Genomic DNA, 22,544 nt, shown 5'->3' on the forward strand with positions numbered 1-22,544 from the left:
AAGTTGTAAGTCAGGTTGTCTATTTCTATTTATCTCTTGTTTGGGAAAGTCTGACTCACAGAACACCCAGATGACTCCACATGTTCATTTAAACAGGATCTAGACTAAAGTTATGTCCTAGGCAGACCATAAAAAAATGAGAACACAGGGGCTGGAGAGATGTCTCAGTGGGGAAGAGTGCTAGCGGTGTGGTGTGGCTGTGTGTTTCCGTGATGCCAGCTCTGCTGTGGGGGTGCAGTATAACAGAAGGGGTGCTAGGGTTTGCTGCCCAATCGGCCTAGACAAAAATGACGAGCTGCAGGTTCATTGAATGACCTTGTCTCAAAGAAATAAGGCAGGGAGCAATAGAAGAGGGAGTAGGGCATTGGCCATACTCCTTTGTGTTCTGCATACACACACATAAAATCATGTAAGCATTACCAGGCATAGTGGCACAGACCTTTAATCCCAGCACTCAGGAGGAAAAGTCATGTTTGTTTCTATGAGTTTGAGTTCAGCCTGGTCTACATAGTGAGTTCCAGGCCAGCTAGGGTTACATAGTGAGACACTTTCTTTAACAAATGATAACCAATAAGTAAGTTGTATAAGCATAATCATCTGGGCATATGTGTAGACACAGACCTACAACACACACATCTATAACACACCTTCCTTTTTCAATAAAAAATAAGAACATGCACGAAGTATTTTTCCCCTCCCTCCCTCCTTTCCTCCCTCCCTCCTTCCCTCCCTCTCTCCTTCCCTTCCTAATGCTATTAAAAGCACTGCAGACCTGAGATAGTTCCTCACTGTATAATAGACTATAGTTTCAGCATGCTTTCCCTATAAGACAGGAAATAGCACCCAGAACCCTATCTTACCTTTGTGGAAATTTCCAGCTATTCTTTTTCTTGGGCTCTCCCCGCTGCCATATTGAAAAACATAGTTTCTCATCAAGTTTTGATGTCACTGAGTACATTCTAGAACCTCCAACAGCATAGCGAATAGACAGACTTGGGCTCCACATCCCCGCTCTAGGCCACTGACAAAGTGCTGAGATCCTTCTTGATAAAAGCCCTCCGAGCCATCTTCCCAGCCCAGCTGTCTAAAGACTCCCTGGGGTTTGGCTTTTTCACCCTCTGTCTGAAGGCTCCATCATGTTAGAGGAGCCATGGCCAGGAGGTCAGACACGTTTTCTCTCATTGGCCTGTCCAGCTCACCAGCAACCAGTCAGCCAAAGCAAATGTCTTTCCAATCCTTTTGTAAGATGGAAGGAGTCCTCGGGGCTGCCAAATTAGTTCTTAAGTGTAATGGGAAATAGTGGGCCTTTGAATCAAAAAGGAATACTTAGAACCTAGCAGTTTAGCAGCTTTTCCTTTTTTTTTTTTAAAAAAAAAATTCTCCTCTGTGTGTGTGTGTGTGTGTGTGTGTGTGTGTGTGTGTATGCGCACACGCGTGCGTACTGGCACAAATACCATGAAGTGCATATGGAGATCAGAAGATTTCCTAAGGTATCAATCTCACCATCTTCATTGTTTGAGGCAGGGTCTCTCATTGCCTATGCCGAGCTAACTGGCCCACTAGACTTTGGGAATTCCATCCTATCTTGCCAAGTCTGGGATTACAGGTGTGTGCTACCTCATCTGGGTTTGTGTGGATTCTAGGGATCCAAACACAGGATTTCACCCTTCCATGGCAAGAGCTTTGACGTGCAAAGCCTCTGCCCAGCCCCGCCCTGGCCTTCACTGCTCACCTGAATGCCAGATATTTGGTAATAAAACAGCTGTAGGTTTTCTTGAGATGCACTCTAGAAATTGTACCATAGTTAAAACCTTTTCACTCTTATTTATTCATTTATTTACTGTATATCTGTGTGTGTACACATATGTGCACAAGCACACACCCGTACTAGAGCACATGTCTAGAAATCAGAGGACAACTTGCCAGAGTCAGTTCTCCCTTTTCACCATGTGAGCCCTGGGCATGGAACTCAGACTGTCCAAGGCTTTGGGGGTAAACATTTTTACCTGCAGATCTGTCTCACCAGCCCTTGTGATTTTATTATATTATCACGTCAGAAGTAAAATAAGAAAACCTCAAAAGGCGTAAAAATCATTCATAATAACACGAATGGATGTGGTGTCTGACTGGAGGAGGTCACACTGTACAAACAGGAGTAAAAACTGCCTGTCTTCTCTTCTCATGAGTGAGCGGCCATTGTTAAGAATGTGCATTGTTTCTTGAGTCTGGTACCAAATTCTCTGCTGTGCTCTCCCATGCTCGTTCTGCAGGCAGCCACTGGCCTCTGTCCCTGTAGCACAGTGTCCTTAGGTTGCCTCTTCTCCCATTCAGGCATACACACTTATTTTTACTTTATTGGGCTTTAAACAACCCAGAGAACATGCTTGTGCTTGCATGTTACTGCATCTTGTGAGCATATTTGCAGGTTCACTGTGGAGAAGTAGAATTGTTGGGTTTATGAGTTTACATTCTTTGGTTCTTTTGAAACTGATTGAACATTTTAATCACTTAATTTGGTGATAAGGTCTAATACAGCCCAGGCAGAGCTCAACTCACTGTGCAGCCAAAGATGAACTTGAACTTCTGATTCCTTTGCCTCTGCTGGCAGAGCTCGGGGATCACAGGTATGCACTTGTGGGCTAGGTTTATGTACAGTGCTGGGGAGCAAAGCCAGGGCCTCATGCGTGTTAGGCAAGCACTCTACCAACGAACTATATCCCCAGCTCTTTGTAGGTAATCCTATCTGTTAACATTGTATTAAAGATCTTCTGGAGACAGATGAGACACATTATATTTGATTCCTATATGAAAGTGCCTGATTTGAGGGTTTTGAGACCCCACCAAATCAATAGTCAGTTGCTATTCTTGGAGAAAATAAGTTTCAGAAGTGGAAGCATTGACTGGAATCAGGGAGCTAGATGTGAGGTCATTGTTTTCCAAGGCAGGGAGAATGCTTAGTCTAAACATAGACCCCTATCCCCTGGGACCTGCTGCCCTCCTTCCTGTCTCCACCCTTAGAGACCTCCCCTCTGCATTCTGGTCAGGATTCCCTCTAGCCGTGACTGGGCATAAACAAATAAACAGCACTCACAAGACAGCCGCTGCTCTTAGTGACATTTCAAAGTGGGTTGGGGAGACAAGCACACAGATGGCAAAAAAACAAACTAAAAATACAAGTATATAAAAAGCATCTAATACATATAAATAGTGGACCTCATTGCAACAGGCCAAGGGAGGAAGGCTAGGCTTTGGGGCATCACAATAGGGACTCAGGTTGGATGTGGGGACCATCTCTAGGTGGAGGCTGGGAGTGGTGGGAAGCTACTTGGGAAAGCCACAAGAACAAGCTAACAGAGACTTACTTCTATTTCCATGGTTGAAAGGAAGTGGAATTTACAGGTTTGTAGTGATATGTAGCAGTATATTTTACCTTATATAATAATGTATGTGTGTGCGCACACTTGCCACTGTCAGATGACAGCTGTGTGGAGTCACTTCTCAGGTTATCAGGCTTAAGCAACAAGAACCTCTCCTTCCCTGCTGAGCCACCTAGCTGGCCACTTTACGATATTTTTTTATTTTACTTGTAAAATTTCATTTAAATGTTTAGTTTTAATTGTATTCTATTTAACTTTAATTTTCTTTTTATTTTATTCGTGTTAGTGGAAGTACACCACGCAAGCAGGTCATGACAATGTTGAGAATCAGAGAAACCCTTCCAGCATTCTGCCCAGGAAACAAACAAACAAATCACATTTTTTTTGCCAATGCATACAAAATTTCACCCTGAAATTTCTGGGAGCGCTTTTTTCATTCTAAGTCGAGAAACTTCAGTCTCAGAGCTTATCACAGAAAGTTGCAAATCAAGACAATCCGCTTGGAAGAAACGTTAGCCAGGTAGGGAGCTCGTGGAAAGACTGGCAGGGAAACTCAAGACCTGGCTAATCCCCACGTACTTGTGAATTATCCAGTCACGCAGAGGGGTTGGAGCAGGTGGCCGCCTTGCGTTTCAAACTGTCCCCCAAGCTCCTGCTTTTGCAACCCATTCAGCGTCCGCGGGAGAGAGGGCTCTCTCTCACTTTTTCAGACCAGAGAGAAGTTAAGCTCGGGACAACTTGACTCCGCGGGGGTCACTACACGCACTTATCACAGGAATCCATTCCCAGACACCGAATTCACTGCAGAAGGGATCCTCTTGCCTCCCCGCCCCCTCCTTTCTTTTTGACAGTCAGTTAATAAAGACTCAACAGTAAGCAGTTCCCAGTGATGTCATCTGGGACTTTGTCCATAGCGCCTGTATTTACAAGCTCGGAGCAACCACAGAGCCTCAGCCCCGGGCTCCCAGGTCTCCGCAAAGTCGCCCTGGATCCCAGGCTGGACCGCTGGTTCTGTGTGGCAGATCTTCAGGAAAACCCAGAGTTCTTCTCCGAAGTGTGTTTTTGAATGCTTTGCAAGTAAACAGGATCACAGCAGGAGGACAGCGCTGGAGAGAGGCTGCGGGAGCTTTGCAGTTCCCCGGGCTCCAGGACCCTGTGATTTCCATTCAGCAAAGGGAAGAGCTCCCTCCAAGTAAGACTCTTGGGATTTAACAAAACAAACAAACAAACAAAACAAAACAAACAAAACCGAAGTCGTGTAACAGTTTCCCTCTGATGTTTCCAGCTTGTTTTCCGTTTAAAACGAGATGCTGTTTATGTATTATTGCAGGCTCTCTGGCAGCCACAAATATGCATTTGTTCAGAGTAATTATAGTTCTCCCAACTTGGGGTTTGGTGGGGAAGGAAGCTAGCTGCTAACAGGGCTGGGAATTCGGAAGATGGGACTCCTGCTCCTACACTAATCCTCCACTTTTGCGGGAGTTGTGGGGTGGTTGGTTTGTTGTTTTTTTCTTTTAAAATAAATGTCAGCTAACCAAGCAAAACAGTTAGTTTGACCTGGGAAAGGGGGAGGAAATTGGAAGACTTTAAAAACAGAATGTGAGTGTGCTTGGAGAGAGAAACACCTGCTTCCTCTCTGCTTCTTTTGGTGGGTTACAGATTTTAATATGAACATGCTGGTTTCAGTTCATCTCACGCTGCTATAACTTTTCCCTAGTCCAATCTGCGCTCTCTCTCTCTCTCTCTCTCTCTCTCTCTCCTGCATATTTTTATTTTTCCTCTCTTGCTTCTCCTGTCTTCTCTTTTCCTCTCTCTCTCCCTCTCTCCTGCATATTTTTATTTTTCCTCTCTTGCTTCTCCTGTCTTCTCTTTTCCTCTCTCTCTCTCTCTCTCCTGCATATTTTTATTTTTCCTCTCTTGCTTCTCCTGTCTTCTCTTTTCTCCTTTCTTTCTTCTCTCGTTTCTCCTCATCTCCCTTCCCCACACCCCCAACTTCATTCATTTTCAGTCATCTCAATAGCGGCAACTGCTCTGCAGCTCAGGTCTTTCTATCCTGACCCCCCACCCCAATGTTATCTGGAGAAAATGCTGGGTTCCCTGACGGACCTTCTGAGTGCATAGCTCACTGACAAAGTCCAACTCTGACACCACTCTCGGCAGGCAGGATTCTCGCCTTCTCTTTCACTTTCCTTTGGGGCTCTCTCAACTCTCCAGGCAATCTCTGGGGTTTCAACAGGAAGAATGCATGCAGGGTGCAGCCAGGTCAGGCAGGGTCTCCCTCTCATGCAGTCTGCAAGGGGTGCGCCGCTCAGTCAGTTATTGCCTGAAAGTTCTGCTTAAGCGTCTGGTGAACTTGCTCGCAGGGGTGTTCTCTGTCCGCGCAGCTCAGACTCTTGCTGGTGGCAAATCCCAGCTGACTGCTGCTCTCCGCCCCTGACGGCCCAGGTCTGATTGGCAAGAAGTGGCTGTTGGCTTGTTAGATCCTGTGTGCGAGCCCCGTGACTCAGTCTAGGAGACTGGCTTGCTCCTGAATTCAGATGCTCTGTCAGCACCCCAGGAGCCTGTGAGGTGACAGCCCTCATGCCCTAGCATTGGGAAGCCAGTGAGAAGGGTCTTAATAGTCTTTGACAACTTTCCGTGGAATCCTACGGTGGTCTGCCTCCTGCCTTCCGGAAAGCTCCTGAGTTCTCCATCGGCACATGCCCAGCTTGGAGCATGTCCTACGTACTACAGCTCTACACCTTTTGTAGAGTTGTGCTCACGTTAAAGTATCAGCTCCACCTTTTGAGGCAAGGTTATGTGTAGCTCAGGCTAGCTTTGAACTCCACATATAGCCAAGGATGGCTTTGAACTTACAATCCTCCTGCTTTCACCCCCCACTCCCCAAATACAGACATGCACCACCAAGCTAGGTTTATGTGGTACAGAGGATTGAACCCAGGGCTTCCTGCTTGGTAGGCAAGCACTCTGCCAACCAAGCTCCATGTAGCCCCATCCTTCTCCTTTTCCAGAAGGAAAACCATGACATAAAAAAATCTGTCAACAGAGCCCTGCCAGAGAACCCACTAGGGATGGAGTCCCTCACTCAATCCTGTATGCACACATGCTTGTCATGTTTCAGGTTCTTAGCAATTAGAGTAGAAACTAGATCCACAGGTGGCACCTGTGTCTTCTTGTAGGAACAGGACTCTGTACAGGTGCACAGTAAAGATGGGCTGGCAAATACAGAACATTCCTGTTGGTTATATTTTTTTCTTCTTTTCTCTCTCTCTCTCTCTCTCTCTCTCTCTCTCTCTCTCTCACACATACACACACACACACACACACTTTCTTTCTTTCTTCCTTTCTTTTTCTACCTCCTTCCCATCCTTCCTTTCCTGTTTTTTTTCGAAACAGTTTCTCGGTATTGCTCTGGCTGTCCTGGAACTCACGCACAGCACAGAACGAGGTACATGTCATATACTGAAGTGTATCAACTATGGTCTTTATTTATCTTGTTCAGATCCGTACCCCTTTTCAGACTTAGGGATTCAAATCCTCAAGATGGGAGTCATACTCAGGTGTGGTTAAAGATCCCTCGGGTGAAGCACCTGGAACTCACGGTTCAGTTACTAGGAGCTGCCTTCTGGTGGCAGACAGTTTGGAACCCGTATGCTCACTGGCAGTGCTCCACATCCATTCTCCTGCAGTTAGCCTATGGCACCTCCTTCTGCATCCAGGCCTTTGTACTTTCCGTCCTAGGAGAAGCCTTTCCTCCCCTTTCCCTCCCTCACCACAGTCAGAGGTCCCATGTACCAGGGATCAGGGTGCCCGCTGGTTTCCCTTCAGCCTCTGTGTGTCACGGGGCAGACCCAGTCCTGAGTCCCAGCACTTAAGGTTCGCTCTGTCTGTCACTGCCTTTGGTAGATGGTGCACCAAGCACACAGATGAATACTGTTCCCCAAATTCCTTCATTCTCACCTCGCATCTTCATTCTGGCTTTTTCTCATGGCACCATCTCGGAGCCGTTTCTAGTTCCCCTCCGTGCTCAAGTCATGTCTGCCCTCCCCACTTCCAGGAGAAGTTTGTAGTCTTCCGAACCCTCAGCTAGTCTCTCTGCCCTTGTTTCTGTCTGATAACGTGATCACATGGGGTGAGATACTGACTGGACGCTTCCATAATGCTCTACAGCCCAATTTCAAGTGGCTGGGGTGACTCAGGGTTAAGAGCATTGGCTGCTCTTCCAGCAGACCTGAGTTTGGTTCCTAGTCTCATATCTGGCAGCTTACAACCACCTTTAGCTACAGCTCCAAGAGATCTGATGCCCTCCTCTGGCCGCTGCAGGCAAATGCACTCACATGCACCCCCCCCCCAGCACAATTAAAAATAAAACAAATCTTTTTAAAATGCACAATTAAAAGTTAGTATAAGTCTTTTAAAATCTACTATTTACATTCCACCTTTACCACTGGATTCTAATGGGTTTGAGCTTGGACTCATGAACTGAAAAATTGTGGTTTAATGTATAACTCACTACCTCAACTAGTCCATAGCAAAGGATGAGAAAAAGTACAAATGCATGTTTGATGCTCTTTGTAACAACATATTAAACTGTTCCTTTCCTACAATCATTACTGAGTGATTACCTTGCAAAGCCCTGACTGCTTATCATGTGTGATCTCATTAATATTCTTACTTGAAGAGCCAAGGAGAAAAATAGCTGAGGTTACGAAAGCCTGAGTATTGTGTGCGGGACACATGGGTAGTAGGAGGAGTCAGAATTGGAACCTGCAGCTCATGCACCTCACCTTTCAGTGTGCTTCTTTGTGGGTGCACAGGGCCAATTGACATAAGAGTCTCCCCTGGCATGCAGCGTGGGTCATTCACATCTGCCCTAGACCAACTGCCCTGGAACACTGATAGATCAGATGGACACATTTAAAGTGCCAGCCAGATGAACATGTTCTTTCTTCAGAATCATCTGAAGTCAATGCCCAGCTCTCTGGTGGTGTGTGTCACCACAGTCAGGTGTCACATGGACCATGGATCAGGGTGCTCATTGGTTTGGCCTTCAACCTCTGTGTGTCACAGGGCAGACCCATTTACTATTACTCAGAGATGAATCTACTGTGGATTAGCCCTTATGGTTCTGAACATCAAGCTCATTTAAGTTCTTGGTGTGGGTGTTTGTAGGTTCACCGTGGTCAAATGATAGCTGAGAGATAAGGTTAAAAGCAATAATTGTAAGTAATAGGTGGACTTTTGGCTGGTCCCTAGTCCCCAGGCGCTACTAAAGAAGAAATGCTTTGTGGAAGTGTAGTTTTTATTTTTGAGAGACGGCCTCTTGTTGCCCAAGCTGGCTTCAAACTATGCTATGTAGCCAAGGTTGACTTTGAACTCATGATCCTTTTGCTTCTAACTCCCTAATGCTGGGTTTTCAGGCATGTATGCACCACTACAAGAGTTTCCAGTATGCTGGGAGTGGAATCCAAGGCTTCATACATGCCAGGCAAATAGTCTATACACTGACTACACCCCCAGACTGTAGTTCATACACATACGTACATGCAGAGGCCTAGCTGGCCATCTCTTTAGCGGTCTGTCCATCCATATACATTTCTGTTAGTTATATGCCTTGGAGTGGAATTGTAACAGTTCTATTGGTAAATGCCAGGAAGACTTATAAAGAGGCCACAGTTAGTTCCTTTCCCCTAAACACTGCATCTGAGTCTTATCTGTGTGATGGGGTTTCACCCAAGACTCAGACGCAGTTTGTCAGGGTGCAGAGTTGGTTTGGGATGTGGAAAACCGGTTTTGTTTGATTGTTTTTATATATGGTCTTATGAAGACTGTTCTCCCTTCAAACTCACTATCTAGCTGAGGATGACCTAGAACTGCTGATTCACCTGTTTCTACCTCCCAGGTGTAGGGATCATAGGTGTGCACAACTATGCCCCATGGATGTGAGGCTAAGGGATCGAACCCAGGGACTCACACACACTAAGCAATTGTTCCACCAACTGAGCTATATCCCGAGCCTGTGAAAGTAGACTTCAACAGCCAGAAAGGGTTAGGCCAAACACTGGGGAGAGTCACTGGACAGTTTATGCATAAGTAAGCTGACAGGCACGTTCTTTCTCCATTCTCTCATCTTACAAGGTTTAAAGACTTTGGAATGCCAGGTTCTCAACTGCACTTCCTTTTAACAGATGAAAGAAGAAACCTATTGGGTGCACAGAGCATGATCCACATGTTTGCCATGCCTCGACACAGACTGACCTGACAAACTGTGTCCTGTCAGTCTGGAAACCTCAGTTACACAAGGAACTTCCCCATTGTTCCATAAATTAATCTTGGCAATTTTCAGAGAAGGAAAACTGATCTCTCCTCTTAGAAATAAACATTATTGGATTAGTGAGTCCTTTGGCTCGACTTTGGATGCTCTGTGAGAACCTAGTGGACTGAGGTCAAGAGGAACGTCCCAAGCTTGTTTTGGAGCATAAGCCCAGATAATAAGGCAGCCTATGAATGTGATGGTGTTGAATGAAAGAGGACCTGTTACTTCTGAAATGTGGGAACAAGCGTTACTGTCAAATGCCCATCTGACAAACTGCCCCACAAAGAGTGCACGCTTCATTTGGCAGATTGAATCTGGAAGCGTAGAACTGATCCAGCCCTGTTCAAATGATACCCCAAATCACTCCATTGTCAGTGTCTAGTGGTTTTAGACACTTTAAAAATCAACTTAGTGGCCTGGGGAGGAGGGGGGGTGTTGGCTCAATGGGTAAAGCACTTGTCATGTAAGCAATGGGATCAGAGATTGGATCGCCATAACCCACATCATGGCAGGTGAGCATGGTGGCCCAGCTGTAATTCCAGCTTCAGAAGGTGGAGACCGAATTCTGGAACAGAATGTCTGGGGAGACTAGCCATATTGGCCAGCTCTGGGTCTGACTGAGAGGCCTTGACTCTATAAGTAAGGTGGAAGAGTGATGAAGAATGAGTCTCAAGCTTTTCTGCACACATGCACACATGTGTACCCATGGACCTGTGAACATGCCCACATAGGTGTAAGTATGAAGGGAGATAACCAGCTTAGAACTGCTGAGACATTATATAGCTTCATGCTTTCATGCATGTGAATATCAGAACTGAGGGGAGGTGCTCACGTGATTACGTGGAGGGACGCAGCAAGGCTCAGCATCCTCACAAGACAGTCCCTTGACTATCCACACCCCATTCCTCGGGTCTGTTCTTTGGTCACAGTTAGTTTCATTTTTTAAAATTGCTTCCCCCATTTAATTTTTGTTTATTAGCATATATTAATGATATATGACAGTGCTTATTCCCTCCCACTCCTGCTGATCCCCTTTCTCTTCTCAACAAGCCCCCTCCCCGCCCCATCTACTTTTATAGCTCTGTCTCTTTCTGTTTTTCTTTCCTTGAGGGTAGTGGTAGTAAGCCAATGAGTTTCATTAGGGTTGGGCAACTAATCAACGGTTACACCACGGAAGAAAATGTCTCTCCTGCTACCAGTGATCCTTAGTTGCCTATAGATCCTCAGGGATGGGAGGCCCCTTGAGTCTCTCCCTGCTCCATGATGGAATTTTGGCAGACCCCATCTTGTGGTGATATTTCCAGGTAGAACTCCTTTATCAGAGTTATATTCAAATTATTTCCAATTATGCTTGATAACAATACATATTTCCACCTCTCTCCCTGTTCATCTGTGAGATTACATCACAGTGTTGATTAAAATATATTTAGTGCTTATTTTTATCATGATTGTAAGTATAGCCATCCCTTAGTATCCACTGGGGATTGGTACCCGTGAGACAGAGGCAGCAGTTGACAGAGAGACAGACGTGTGTAGGTGCCCACAGAGGCCAGAAGAGACCATTACATCAGATCTCCTGAAGCTGGAGTTACATGTGGTTCTGAGCCACCTAATGTAGGCGCTGGGACAGGTAACGCTCTTTAGCAACTGAGAAGCCTCTGTAGCCCATTTTATGACTTTAAAAAAGATTTTTGTATTGTTTATTACTATTCTGCGTGCATGGTACAAGTGTGCTTGTGTGTGTGTGTGTGTGTGTGTTGTGCATGCAGACACTTACTAGCACATATGACGGCATGCCTATGGAGGTCAGAGGTCAACTCTATGCAGTCACTTGTCCTACCTTTATATGAATCACAGACTCCACTTCAAGCCACCAGACTTGTGTGGCAAGCACCTTTACCCACTGTGTCTTCCTGTCAGCCTTTCCTGAGCATCTCAAACTCCCGGGGTTTCCAGCTGCAGATGTAGAGCCCTGGACACAGAGGGGTCACTATTATTTACTGTCGAGCTAGATCATTTATTATGATCACATTTCCTTTCTATTAAACAAATTTCCGTAAGTTATTACTTGCACATGCTCACTGTTGCTCTGTTCACAATAAGTGAGAAACACAGCCAGTCTGTGTCCCTCAACAAATGAATGGGTAATGTGGTACATGCACCCAGTGGAATTTTATTCGGCTGTAAAGACAAATGAAATCATGAAAGTTCCAGGGAAGTGATGGACTTGGAAAGTGTACTGTTAAGGGAGCTGACTCAGACTCAGAAAGAAAAAGCTGAATATTTTGGCTTACATATGGGTCCTAGCCTGTAATGGACATATGTATTTATCAAAATGAGTGTAAATCAAATGCAGGTACATTCTAAAAAACAGAGAGAGAGAGAGGGAGAGAGAGAAAGAGAGAGAGAGAGAGAGAGAGAGAGAGAGAGAGAGAGAGAGAGAGAGAAAGGGGATTGAGACAGGGTGAAATTACTGCCCTGAGGAAGAACAGGATGGGGATGGCAGAGGTCACACGGGACATGAAGGTGGAAGTCAGACGAGGATACGGTACAAAGAGCAATGGGAAAGTAGCAGCGTGGGGGAGGAGAAGACGCAATGCTTTCTGAAACCCTCATGTATTGTGTGTTGCATTTTAAAAATAAAACGATAATTATATAGAAGTTAAAAAATTGAAATTTTAAAGATGTGATTTGTTGGCACATTTAAAACAACTCACTCAGTTCCCTGACTCTGCGGCTAAATGTTCTCAGCCTCACAAGGTCTCTTTGACCAATGTATCAGGAATAAACACCCTTTAAAGCTATCGTCTCAGAAAATAGCCCATCCCAAGTCACCAGAGACGCCTTTCTTTCCCCCAGTTGTTGAAGGGGAGAAGCTAGTTATTAATTGTGCAAATCAGGAGTAATTTGAAACGCCTGCTTCTCCCGTGTCTTTATTCTAGCTATCCTCAATTACTCACATTTGAGGAAACAGAAAAGATCAAGTTTATCGTAGTTGGCAAATAACATTCATATTTGTTCCTGGGGCACCAAAAATCCTCAGCACCTTCTCAATGTAGGGAAGATCCTTCTCCCTCAGTCCCTTTGACGTCTAGAGCAGTCTTATTAGCGGGAGGCAAAGGCCAGACTTGGAGCGCTGTTCTTCTGTGCACACATAAATGGGTGTCCTTCTCAAAACGGGATTTGTTTTTCACCTTCCTCCTTCCCCTCTCATTTATACTTCCAGCTCAGGAATGGGAGGGGCTTTGTAATTGGCAAGATTCAAAACAGTTTTGCTTCAAGTACAGGAAAGAGCTTTCCTTTCGACAGTGTTTGGAGACTGCCAGTAGAGGGCCTTGTTAAACTGAGTAAAAGCTTCTCACGGGCCTGCCCATTGCCAATCATGACAGCTACCTGCTAAAGTCATTGTTTCCAAGAACGGCTAATGAATAGCAGTAAGATTACCCAAGTGATGTTTAAAGTGCATTGTATTTCTTTGTATGTGGAGCGAGGAGACATCTAAGTTTTCATCTTCATTGCTTTCTTAGCAAGGAGCCGGAGAATCAGATAGATCATTAAAAACCCATCCATCAAACCAGAACTCAGGACGCCTTGTCATTAAATCTATAGGATTTTTCTGTTGCAGTTGGGGTGTGGAGAGCTCTGAGACTCTATTTGGATCTTAGTATTGGCTGCTGAATGTGGAGGAGGAACATGACAGTTCTCCTATCCTAGACTTGGGTTCACCTTGCTTCTGACAGTGAGGTGAAGCCCGTACTGAACAGAGTTCCCTGTAGCCAGCAGTCCTGAGGCCTGCACTCGGTGGCAAGGCTTCTTTATGACACAGAGATGTTTAATAAGAACACAAGGCAGCCCGATCTTCTCTATCCCTGCCGTTACTGGTAAACGTAGCAGCAGGAAGGAAAGACTGACTGTCTGCCATTCAGTGTGCATCCCAAAGCTATTCTCCTCCTTCTCACTGGCCTGGTTCCTGCTCCTCTTACTTGATCAGGAAATCTTCCCATTCCTTCTTTTGGGCCACAACTTCTCAGCCCAGTGTCTTCCTATTTTTCACAGTCTGTACCAACTCTTAGTGGCTGTTTGCCACAGCATTTATCACTAGTGTAATTAAACATATGGTGAGCTATTGATTAGGGAGGTCTCCCCGGGGAGGCAAGACCTTCCATGGAAGTGGCGCCTCCATGTGTCTTCTAGTTTAATATTAAACTCGGTGCCTAGAGCAGTAAGTGGCTGCTCTCCCGAGGATAGCTCCCAAACAGTCGGTGACTGGATGAACACAGGCACATGCTGTTTGTAGATTGCTGCATCCCCTTCTTTAACACTTATGGGAAACATTCCCTTTTGTGTCTCAGACCTTGATGGTCAAAGCTGCCGGTGTTCAAGATGTCTGCGTACAGACTTGAGGTACAAAGTCATGGCATTGTTCTTTTATCTAACTTTCAATGAACAGGCAAATGTCTCTTGATTTCCTGTAGTCGTGGGGTTTGTCAAGCAGGAGCGCTGGAAGTCTGAGAATCCATGAATAAGTAAAGAGACATGGATTTCTTTTTCTTTTCTTTAAATTTTTTTTTCAGGGTGCATGCATGCATGTTTACGTGTGTGTGAACGTGTGTGCATGCATGTGTACGTGTGTGTGTGCATGCATGTGCATGTGTGTGTGTGTGTAAGCACAACCCACACATAGAAGTCAGCAGACAATTTGCTGGAGTGAATTCTCTTTCTACCATGAGGATGCCTTTACCCATGGTTTTAAAGAATTTTAAAGATATTCTTACTCCTTCCTTCCTCCCCAGCCCCCATAGCCTTCTCTCCTTTTCTCCCTTCTACCCCCGTCTCCTTTCCTTTTTTTCTTTCCACTTGTGGGAGGAAGAGGAGACACTGGAAGATGCCTTCAGCTGACTGTGCGTCCCTTCATGTCTCCTCGGCTAGGCTAGACATTTCCTGTAAACTGTCAATACTGCTTTCCTGAGATGGTGTGGAATACACCGGAAGGACTGGAAGTTTGGAATCTTCTGGCACAAATAAGGTGATGGAAGTCATGTGACTATAGATCCCATCCCAGAGACACTTGCTCCTCAGTGGGTTCCATCCTGCGTTCTGACTTCTTGCACTTGGTCAGTTATTTAACCCAAGTGAGTTTGGTTTTCTTTTTTGTTTGTTTGTTTGTTTTGTGACAGGTTTTCTTTGTGTAGCCTTGGCTGTCCTGGGACTTGCTTTGTAGACTAGACTGATCTTGAACTCATAGAGTGAGTTCTGCCTCTGTCTCCCGACTGCTGGGATTAAAGGTGTGTACCACCACCGTCCAGAATGGTTTCCTTATTCTTTGAATGTAGCAACACAAATAATGACGTAATCAAATGTTTCTGAAATGTTTTCAAGGTGTCTGACCCTGTCATGTGTGTGTGTGTGTGTGTGTGTGTGTGTGGTCTCCTGTGTGTGTATGTGTATGTGTGTGTGTGTGTGTGTGTGTGTGTGTATGTGTGGTCTCCTCATCCAGTCCTTACAGCAGCCTTCTGAGGTAAACAATGTTGTGAATCCCAGTATGAAGAGGAGAAAAACCAGGAAATTGAGGGCTTCATTTGTTTGAAATTACACAGTAGGACTTTGACCCAGGTATACAGACATTATTACCTCCTTGTGGGAGAGTTTCCAGTGAAGAATGAGTAAGATACCCGGAGCACATGTGCAAAAACAGACTCAGGTGCAAAAAGAGACTTTGCTCTCTTGGTTGGCCCTTTGTCACTGAGGACTTCACAGGCCCTTGTAGGTAGAAGAAAAGAGAGATGATGCCAGTGGTACGTGGCCCAGTGTTGTATTTATTTGTGTGTGTGTGTGTGTGTGTGTGTGTGTGTGTGTGTACAAGAGCTTGTGAAGGCCTGAGGTCAACCTCTAATGTTGTTCCTCAATTTCCCCACCTTCTTGCTTAAGATATGGTTTCTCCCTTACCTGGAACTTGCCAGTGGAGTTAGGCCGGCTGGTTAGCAAATCCCAGGATATGTTTGCACTCAACTCCCCAGCACAGGATGAGGAACATGCACCATCACATTTAGACACTGCCCCCCCCCTTTGAGACAAGGTCTCACTATATACTTCTGACTGGCCTGGAATTCTATGCAGACAGGCTGGCCTTCAACTCCAGGGATCCACCTGCCTCTTCCTCTGAAGTACGGGGATTAAGGCATGAGCAACTGTGCCCACTTCTGATTGGTTATTTTTAAATATTTTGTAGTGAATAAAAAAAAATCTTTATTAAAAATGCCAAACAGTTATTTTCCTTTCGATGTGGATCCTGGGGATAGAATTCACGTTCTTATGAGAGGCTCTTTAGCAACTGAGCCATCTTCTGAGCCCCAGGGAGATTACTTAATCCTCATGTCAAATGTCAAGAGTTCTGTTTACTCAATGTTTTGGCACAAATAAGTATTCATAGTCCAGAACAGCTGCCAAGAAAACTGCCCACCCATGCCCCTGCCCTGTCAAATGCTCCTGTAGAGTCCTTACTATATTGGCACTGTGTTCCTGGGTCACCACATGGCTTTTGCTTGCACAGTGCTTCTGGCTTTATAATTTCCTCGGTTTGTGTGACAAAACCATCAAACCCTGTGGTCTCCAGTGACTACAGAACTGTCTGTTTAAAGTGCAGGGGAGTATGGGGCTGAGAGATGGCTCAGCAATTCAGAGTTTGCTGGCCTTACAGAGGACATGCCTATCGTTCCCAACACCCAAGGCCTGCAGCTCACAATAACCTGTTTCTACAGCTCCAGGGGATATGATGCCCTCTTTTTGCCTGTATTGACATATATGTGCATACAGCCAAGCATATACATAGAAATAAAATTAAATGCTTAAAGTATAGCCAGGTTGTAGGGGAAAAAGGGTTTATAAGTGCCTAGATGCTTTTGATGATGTATTCACTAGATTCTTCTTTTAGACTTCCTTGTATCATTTTCCTAGTTTCTCTCTACCTCCCACAGATCTCTCTTTACTTCCTTATTTCTCATCAATCTCTCTACCATTCCCCTACGCTTCCCATCTCATATGCCTCATCTCCTCTATCTGTTCATTTGTTTGTTTGTTTTAATGTGCGTGCATGTGAGTCTCTGTGTGTGTCTCTCTTTGTGTGTGTGTTTGTGTGTGTCTGTGATGTATGTATGTGGGTGTACTTGCGCCATGGTGTGAGTGTGGAGGTCAGAGGACAATCTCAAGTACCAGTCCTTGCTTGATACAAAGTCTCTTGTTGTTCACTGCTGCAGATGACAGGCTAGCTAGCTGCCAAGCTTCCTGTCCCACTCCTGTGTCTGTCTCCATTTAACAGAGCTGGAGGAGATTAGTGGGTGTTTCCCAGTGGAACAGAGGTCTGAAGGAAAGGTTACTCTCCCAGTGTTCTCCATCTCTCCAGAATCCCAAAGGCCCAACGGTGTCTTTACAATTCAAACCCTGTTAAAGAACACATTCCAATTCCAGGTCAAAGAAAGAGAGAATCCCAAAGGCACAGCCAGCATGGAAGGCGGGGTGTAATCTGGAGAGAGGGAGAGTGGAGCACTCCTGCTTGTAAAATTCTTCCAGGAGACTTCTGTGGGACCCTTGGATCAAGCAGCCCCATCTTCACGGTGAAGAGAAAGATCAGAAGGTCTGAAGGCTACCCCCACTGTATGGTACTGTCAACCATAATCACACAATGATTGCAGTCTCCTCTCAACTCACAGCAACAATCAGAGCAACGAGAAGTGAAACCAAGACAGTGGGTACAGTGCTGGATGGCGTGTGTGGGTGTCCTGGGGACTCTAGAAATGTCTGTAATCTCTAGAAGTACCCTGTTTTCCCAGAATGACAAAGTGACTCCTCACTGCACAGGGCTGTATTCTCTGGTGACAGATGTTAGAGGATCGCCTTCCAATGGGTGTTTCTCCCAAGCATCTAATTATAACCGCCACAGAAGATTAACAGATGTTATAATTGTCTCTCCCCTTTGATTAAATAGTTTCTGCATGAGTGACGTGCTTAGATTTTCCTTCTCTGTCTTGCACAATCTTTATAAAGAACTGACATGTGTCTTCAATTTTCTGCAGATAGTTCCTCCATAGGCTTGGTAAGAATCTTTATATATAGAAAAAAAAACTCAGGATAAGATATACTGAAGCATGAGCTATAAAAGCAGTCAGGGAGCCTGGTTCCGGGCTCCTCTTTCTGTGGTTCATCTGTGCAGGAGGTTGGTGTCTGCCCACGAATTCTCTAGGAGCAACTGTGCAAAGTGTGAAGGACGGTTGAACTAACCTTGGATAGCAGTCAAGAATGTGAGATGCCATGTATGCAAGAGTGTAAGCAGAGAGAACACTGTCATTTGTGGTGGTCTGGTGACACTGTGGAGTGTGTTTGCATTTGTTGTAAGGTAACATATAAGCTATAAGATTTATGAACGTAAGAAAAACATTAAGTTAGGAAGTTGGCTCAGCCTGTAAAGTGTTTTCTACCAAGCCGTGCTTATAACCCCAGGGTTGGGAGAGATAGGTGGATTCCTTTGGCTGGTTGACTTTTCTAGCTGATCAGTAAACTCCAGGTTCAGTGAGAGACTCTGTCTCAAAAATTCAGAGGAAAAGGGAGATTCCCTTGCTCAGTGCTGGCACATGATGCTCATAAGAATCCCCGAGAAAAGCAAAGTGATTGCACAGGGGGCATGGTACAGATAACACTATGCTATGTGAACTATTCAGGGTGAGATATAAGTGTAATTTTACTCCAGACCAGGACCTGACCGCGGACTAGAGGAACCATACCATATCTTACCATACCATACCATACCATAGTCCAAATTGGAGAGCGAATGAGGTTTTTGTTGTCATTTAGAGTGTTGGTAATTTACAGGGTTGTGGACAACTGCATTACCGAAAAGCAAACTCCAGCATGGATGACAGCTCATGAAAGCTGGAACCCTGGCACTCTCTGAGTAACTTTCAGGTAGCTCCACAGGTGTTGGAATCTCCTCTCCTCAGTGGTTCTTACTACTTACATCATCTTATGGGGGAGGGGCCTTGTGAATCTGGCTTCAGGGACTTCCTGAAACTTTTGAGTTGTTTACTTCCTGAATCGTAAAGGAGCTCCCTTAAGACCTTCTCCAGTCCTAATGAACTTTCTTCCAGAATGGAATGCTTCTGTTCAGAGGAAACTGTTCTGCAACATACTTGGAGGATGACAAAGAACAAAAGGGACATTTCTACAAGGCTCCCTGGAGTCCCCTCAGTACTGGAACCCCTGCTGCCCTCTTCCTCAGCTTGGTCATTCCAGATCCTATTCGGTTCCTGCTGCTCTCCACTTCCTTTTCTTCCCCTGCTGTGACTATGGTCACTCCTCCTAGTTAATCTGTTAAGTAGGCACCTCAGTCACCAGCCCATGGCACCTGGCATCAGCCAAGCACACCTCAGCTATTACCCTTGCCAATTCCCCATCTTATCAGAGCAACAACATATCCCAGACTTCGCAAAGAGTTGCTGTGATCAAATTCCATCTGAGCACATCTTTTATCATTCACCTGCTTTGTGTACGATTATGGGGGAGCAGAGGTCGCCCTGTGCTGTTGTCATCCCTCAGGTGCTTTCCACTTGGATTTTTTGAGACCTGGTCTGTCACTGGCACAAAGCCAAGAAGGGTAAGCTAGTTGGATAGGGAGCCCCAGAGATCTGCCTGTTTCTGCCTCTCAAGCCCTAGGATTATAAATACATACTGCTCTACTTAGATCTTTCTAAAAATGTGGGCTCTAGAAACAGAACTCAGATGAGCACTCTATTTTTCTCCTTTCCTCTTAACAATTGAGCTGTTATCACAGCCTCATTTTTACCTTGTTCTGATGATATATTATTTCATGATTCCTATGTAAATATGTGAAAAATATGTGTTAGTGCCAGGCATTGGCCAGAGAGCCCTTGAACATATCTGATCATGTCTCTTTTCCACTTCTTTGCCAGAAGCCAATATTTATGCTTGATATTTTATAAACAGTGCATTGTTGGTTTGTGCACCGTACATATTTGTACTTTTTCTTTCTTTCAATTCTACTTCTTCTTTCTTTTTGAAAAGCCTCATTCCATGGTGAATGCTAATATTCATTCTCCAGTTGTACATGCACCCCAGGTATATAATTATACCTCTCATCTTGTGGGGCAAACTAGATATGGATAGCTAGCCTTGTGTGGTGAAAGTAGAAGGACTGGTTTTATGAGTATATATTCACTCTACAAAGTACTATGTTCTGTGAGGACATTTCCACAAAAGTACATACCAAACGTAGAACATATTCTGTACCCCCATTCCTTCTCCCCTTTTTTCTCAGACTCCCCCCTCCCATTAGTCCCTTTCAACCCCCAGATAATTTCACTTCTAGTTTCATGTCATATATTCATATATAAGTTTTTGTGACTATAGAATTTAGGAATCACAAATGAAAGGAAACACATAATATTTATATTCCTGGGCCTGGCTTAATTTACTTAATATGATCATCTCCAGCTGTACCTTTTTTCCTGCAAATGAATGACATGACTTCATTCTTCCTTTTTAGCTGAAAAACTCCATTGTGTATGTATGTATGTATATATGTGTGTGCCTTTACATATATGAGATCTATCTATCTATCTATCTATCTATCTATCTATCTATCTATCTATCTATCATCTCTATCTACCTAGCTATCATCGTCTGTCTGTCCATCTGTCCATCTGTCTGTCTATCTCCATTCCTCTATGAATGGACACCTAGATTGGTTCTAATATGTTGTTATCATGTATAGGGCTGCAGTTAAGCATGCGTGTTCAAGCATCTCTGTGTGTATTGGTTTAAATTCTTCTAGGTAAATAGTTGGGAGTGCTGTAGTGCTGTAGCTGGGTCACATGGTAATTCTGTTTCCCATTGATTATATATGTGTGGTTATATATATGTGGAATATATATATGTGGAATACACACACATATATACACACAAATATGTCAGAGGACAACATACAGGAGTCAAATGTCTCTTTCCACTATCATGTGTGATCAAACTCAAGTCCTCAGGCTTGGTGACAAGCATCTTTATCCACTAAGCCATGCCTTCAACTGCACTGGCTAGATTTCTTTCATTTTGTCAATTTCACACACATTAGAGTTATTTAGAGGAAGGAACATTAATTGAGAAAATGCCTTCATAAGATCAGAGTGTAGGCAAAACTGTAGGCTACTTCTTAATTAGTGATCGATGGTTGAGGGCCCAGGTCATTGAGGAGGGACCTGCCCTGTGCTGAGCAAGCCATGAGGAGCAAGCTAGTAAGCAGTGTCCTTGCATGGCTTCTGCTTCATTTCCTGCCTCTAGATTCCTGCCTTAAGTGTCTGCCTTATGTGGTGACACCAGGCTTTGATCATGGCACTGAGGCAGAAGGAAGCATATATCTTTTAAGGCCAGCCTGCTCTACAGAGCTACTTCAGTCCTGCCCTGACTTCCTTTGATGATGTAGAAGAGTAAGTAGGATGAACCCTTTCCTGTCCACATTGCTGTCTTATCATATGGCAGTTGTCACCCTAAGAAAGAAGCCCTGGAGTTTTTCTTGTTTGTTGTTGCTGCTTTGAGGAGCCTCCATACTGACTTCCTTAATCAATGCACCGGCTTACATTCAGTTGGAATAGTTTTGCAGATGTAATTAAGGTCCCTAATTAGCTTGCTTCAGGTTAATAAAAGTGGGGTTCTTGAGACACAGTCTAGAGTTAAGAGACTTGAGATGCACAGCCTCAGAGATTCTCCCATTGACCTTGACAACAGAAGCTGTGGCTTCTACAACCGCAAAATCACAATTTACCAACATGAATTCAGAAGAAAATCCAGATCCAGGAGCTCTTTGGTTTCCCAATGCCTTGTTTTGGCCTTGTGAGGTCTGAGTCTGGCTGGGGTGGTTAAGCAGTAAATTAAAGTGCCTTTGCATCCCTCCCCTCCACTCTGAGCAGTCAGGGATGGAACCTCCTCTGTGTCTTTAGGTCTCCTGCTTTGTGATTGGTTTCCAGCCTTCCCTCTTCTTGTCAGCTTCTATCCTCAAACACACCTGGCTAGACATGGGGCCTCAGCTCACTTCTCCTCACTGAAAACTGGGTTCTGGTTTGTTCCTCTTCCATTTCGGAGTCCCTACAGCTGTGCCTGCCAGTCAATGGCTCGACACTATAGTCAGATCTTGGCAGTTTTATGAAACACAGACCTCATCACCCCTTTTCCTTTTTTTCTTTTGCCAGGAATCCTGGTTCCTTGCTGACATTTCTCAAACCCTTTAGAGTGGTTCTGTGAGCCTCTATGTCTGACACCCTGCTGTCCTTGAACAAGTCACCACAGCACATAAAGCCCCGCATGACTTTTGGTCTGAGTGTGACTGCACAAGACTTCAAGCCATTTGAATAGCTAATTTCTAGGCTGGGCAGCTTATTGTAACTTTTAAAAAAGTTGTTTTGCTTATGTGTGTGTGTTCATGTGTGTGTATCCATGTATGAAGTTCATACTGGATTTATAGACAATGTGAGGCGCCCCGTTTGGGTGCTGGGACCTGATCTTGGGTCCTCTGTAGCAGTATGGATTCTAAACTACTGAGTTGTCTTTCTAGATCCCAATTTCTTTATTTAAGAGTAACATATGCTTTCTAATTCTCATTCATATCTTACCTGTGGCTATACTTCTTCAATCGTTTATTTTATTATTATTGCTTAAACTTTATTAAACCGAGTTAGAAAAGCTCTTCTTCACAGTATATAGTATAACCCGCAATTCCCAGGTAACCCCCTTCCTCTCTCCCTCATCCAATTTGTCACCTTTGCTCTCCAGTTCAATTTCTACCATTATGCATCCCT

The 22,544-nt window shown here is 44.6% G+C and overlaps 1 protein-coding gene across 3 annotated transcripts in view; it reads left to right on the plus strand.

Moving 5' to 3' along the window:
• Nckap5 (NCK associated protein 5) overlaps positions 1–22,544 on the plus strand; it is a 912,731-nt gene that overhangs the window by 74,200 nt on the left and 815,987 nt on the right. Inside the window, exon 1 of one of the 3 annotated variants that reach the window (XM_087906588.1) lies at positions 4,158–4,569. The exons of 1 other annotated variant lie outside the window; for it this stretch is intronic. The gene's annotated coding sequence lies outside the window, so the exon portion shown is untranslated. Of the gene's footprint in view, positions 1–4,157; positions 4,570–22,544 lie in introns of those variants that run through there. One more of the 3 variants, XM_048443779.3, reaches the window with a different exon arrangement.

Source organism: Myodes glareolus, chromosome 5, assembly GCF_982192425.1.
Source record: "Myodes glareolus chromosome 5, mMyoGla1.1, whole genome shotgun sequence".
NCBI lineage: Eukaryota > Metazoa > Chordata > Mammalia > Rodentia > Cricetidae > Myodes > Myodes glareolus.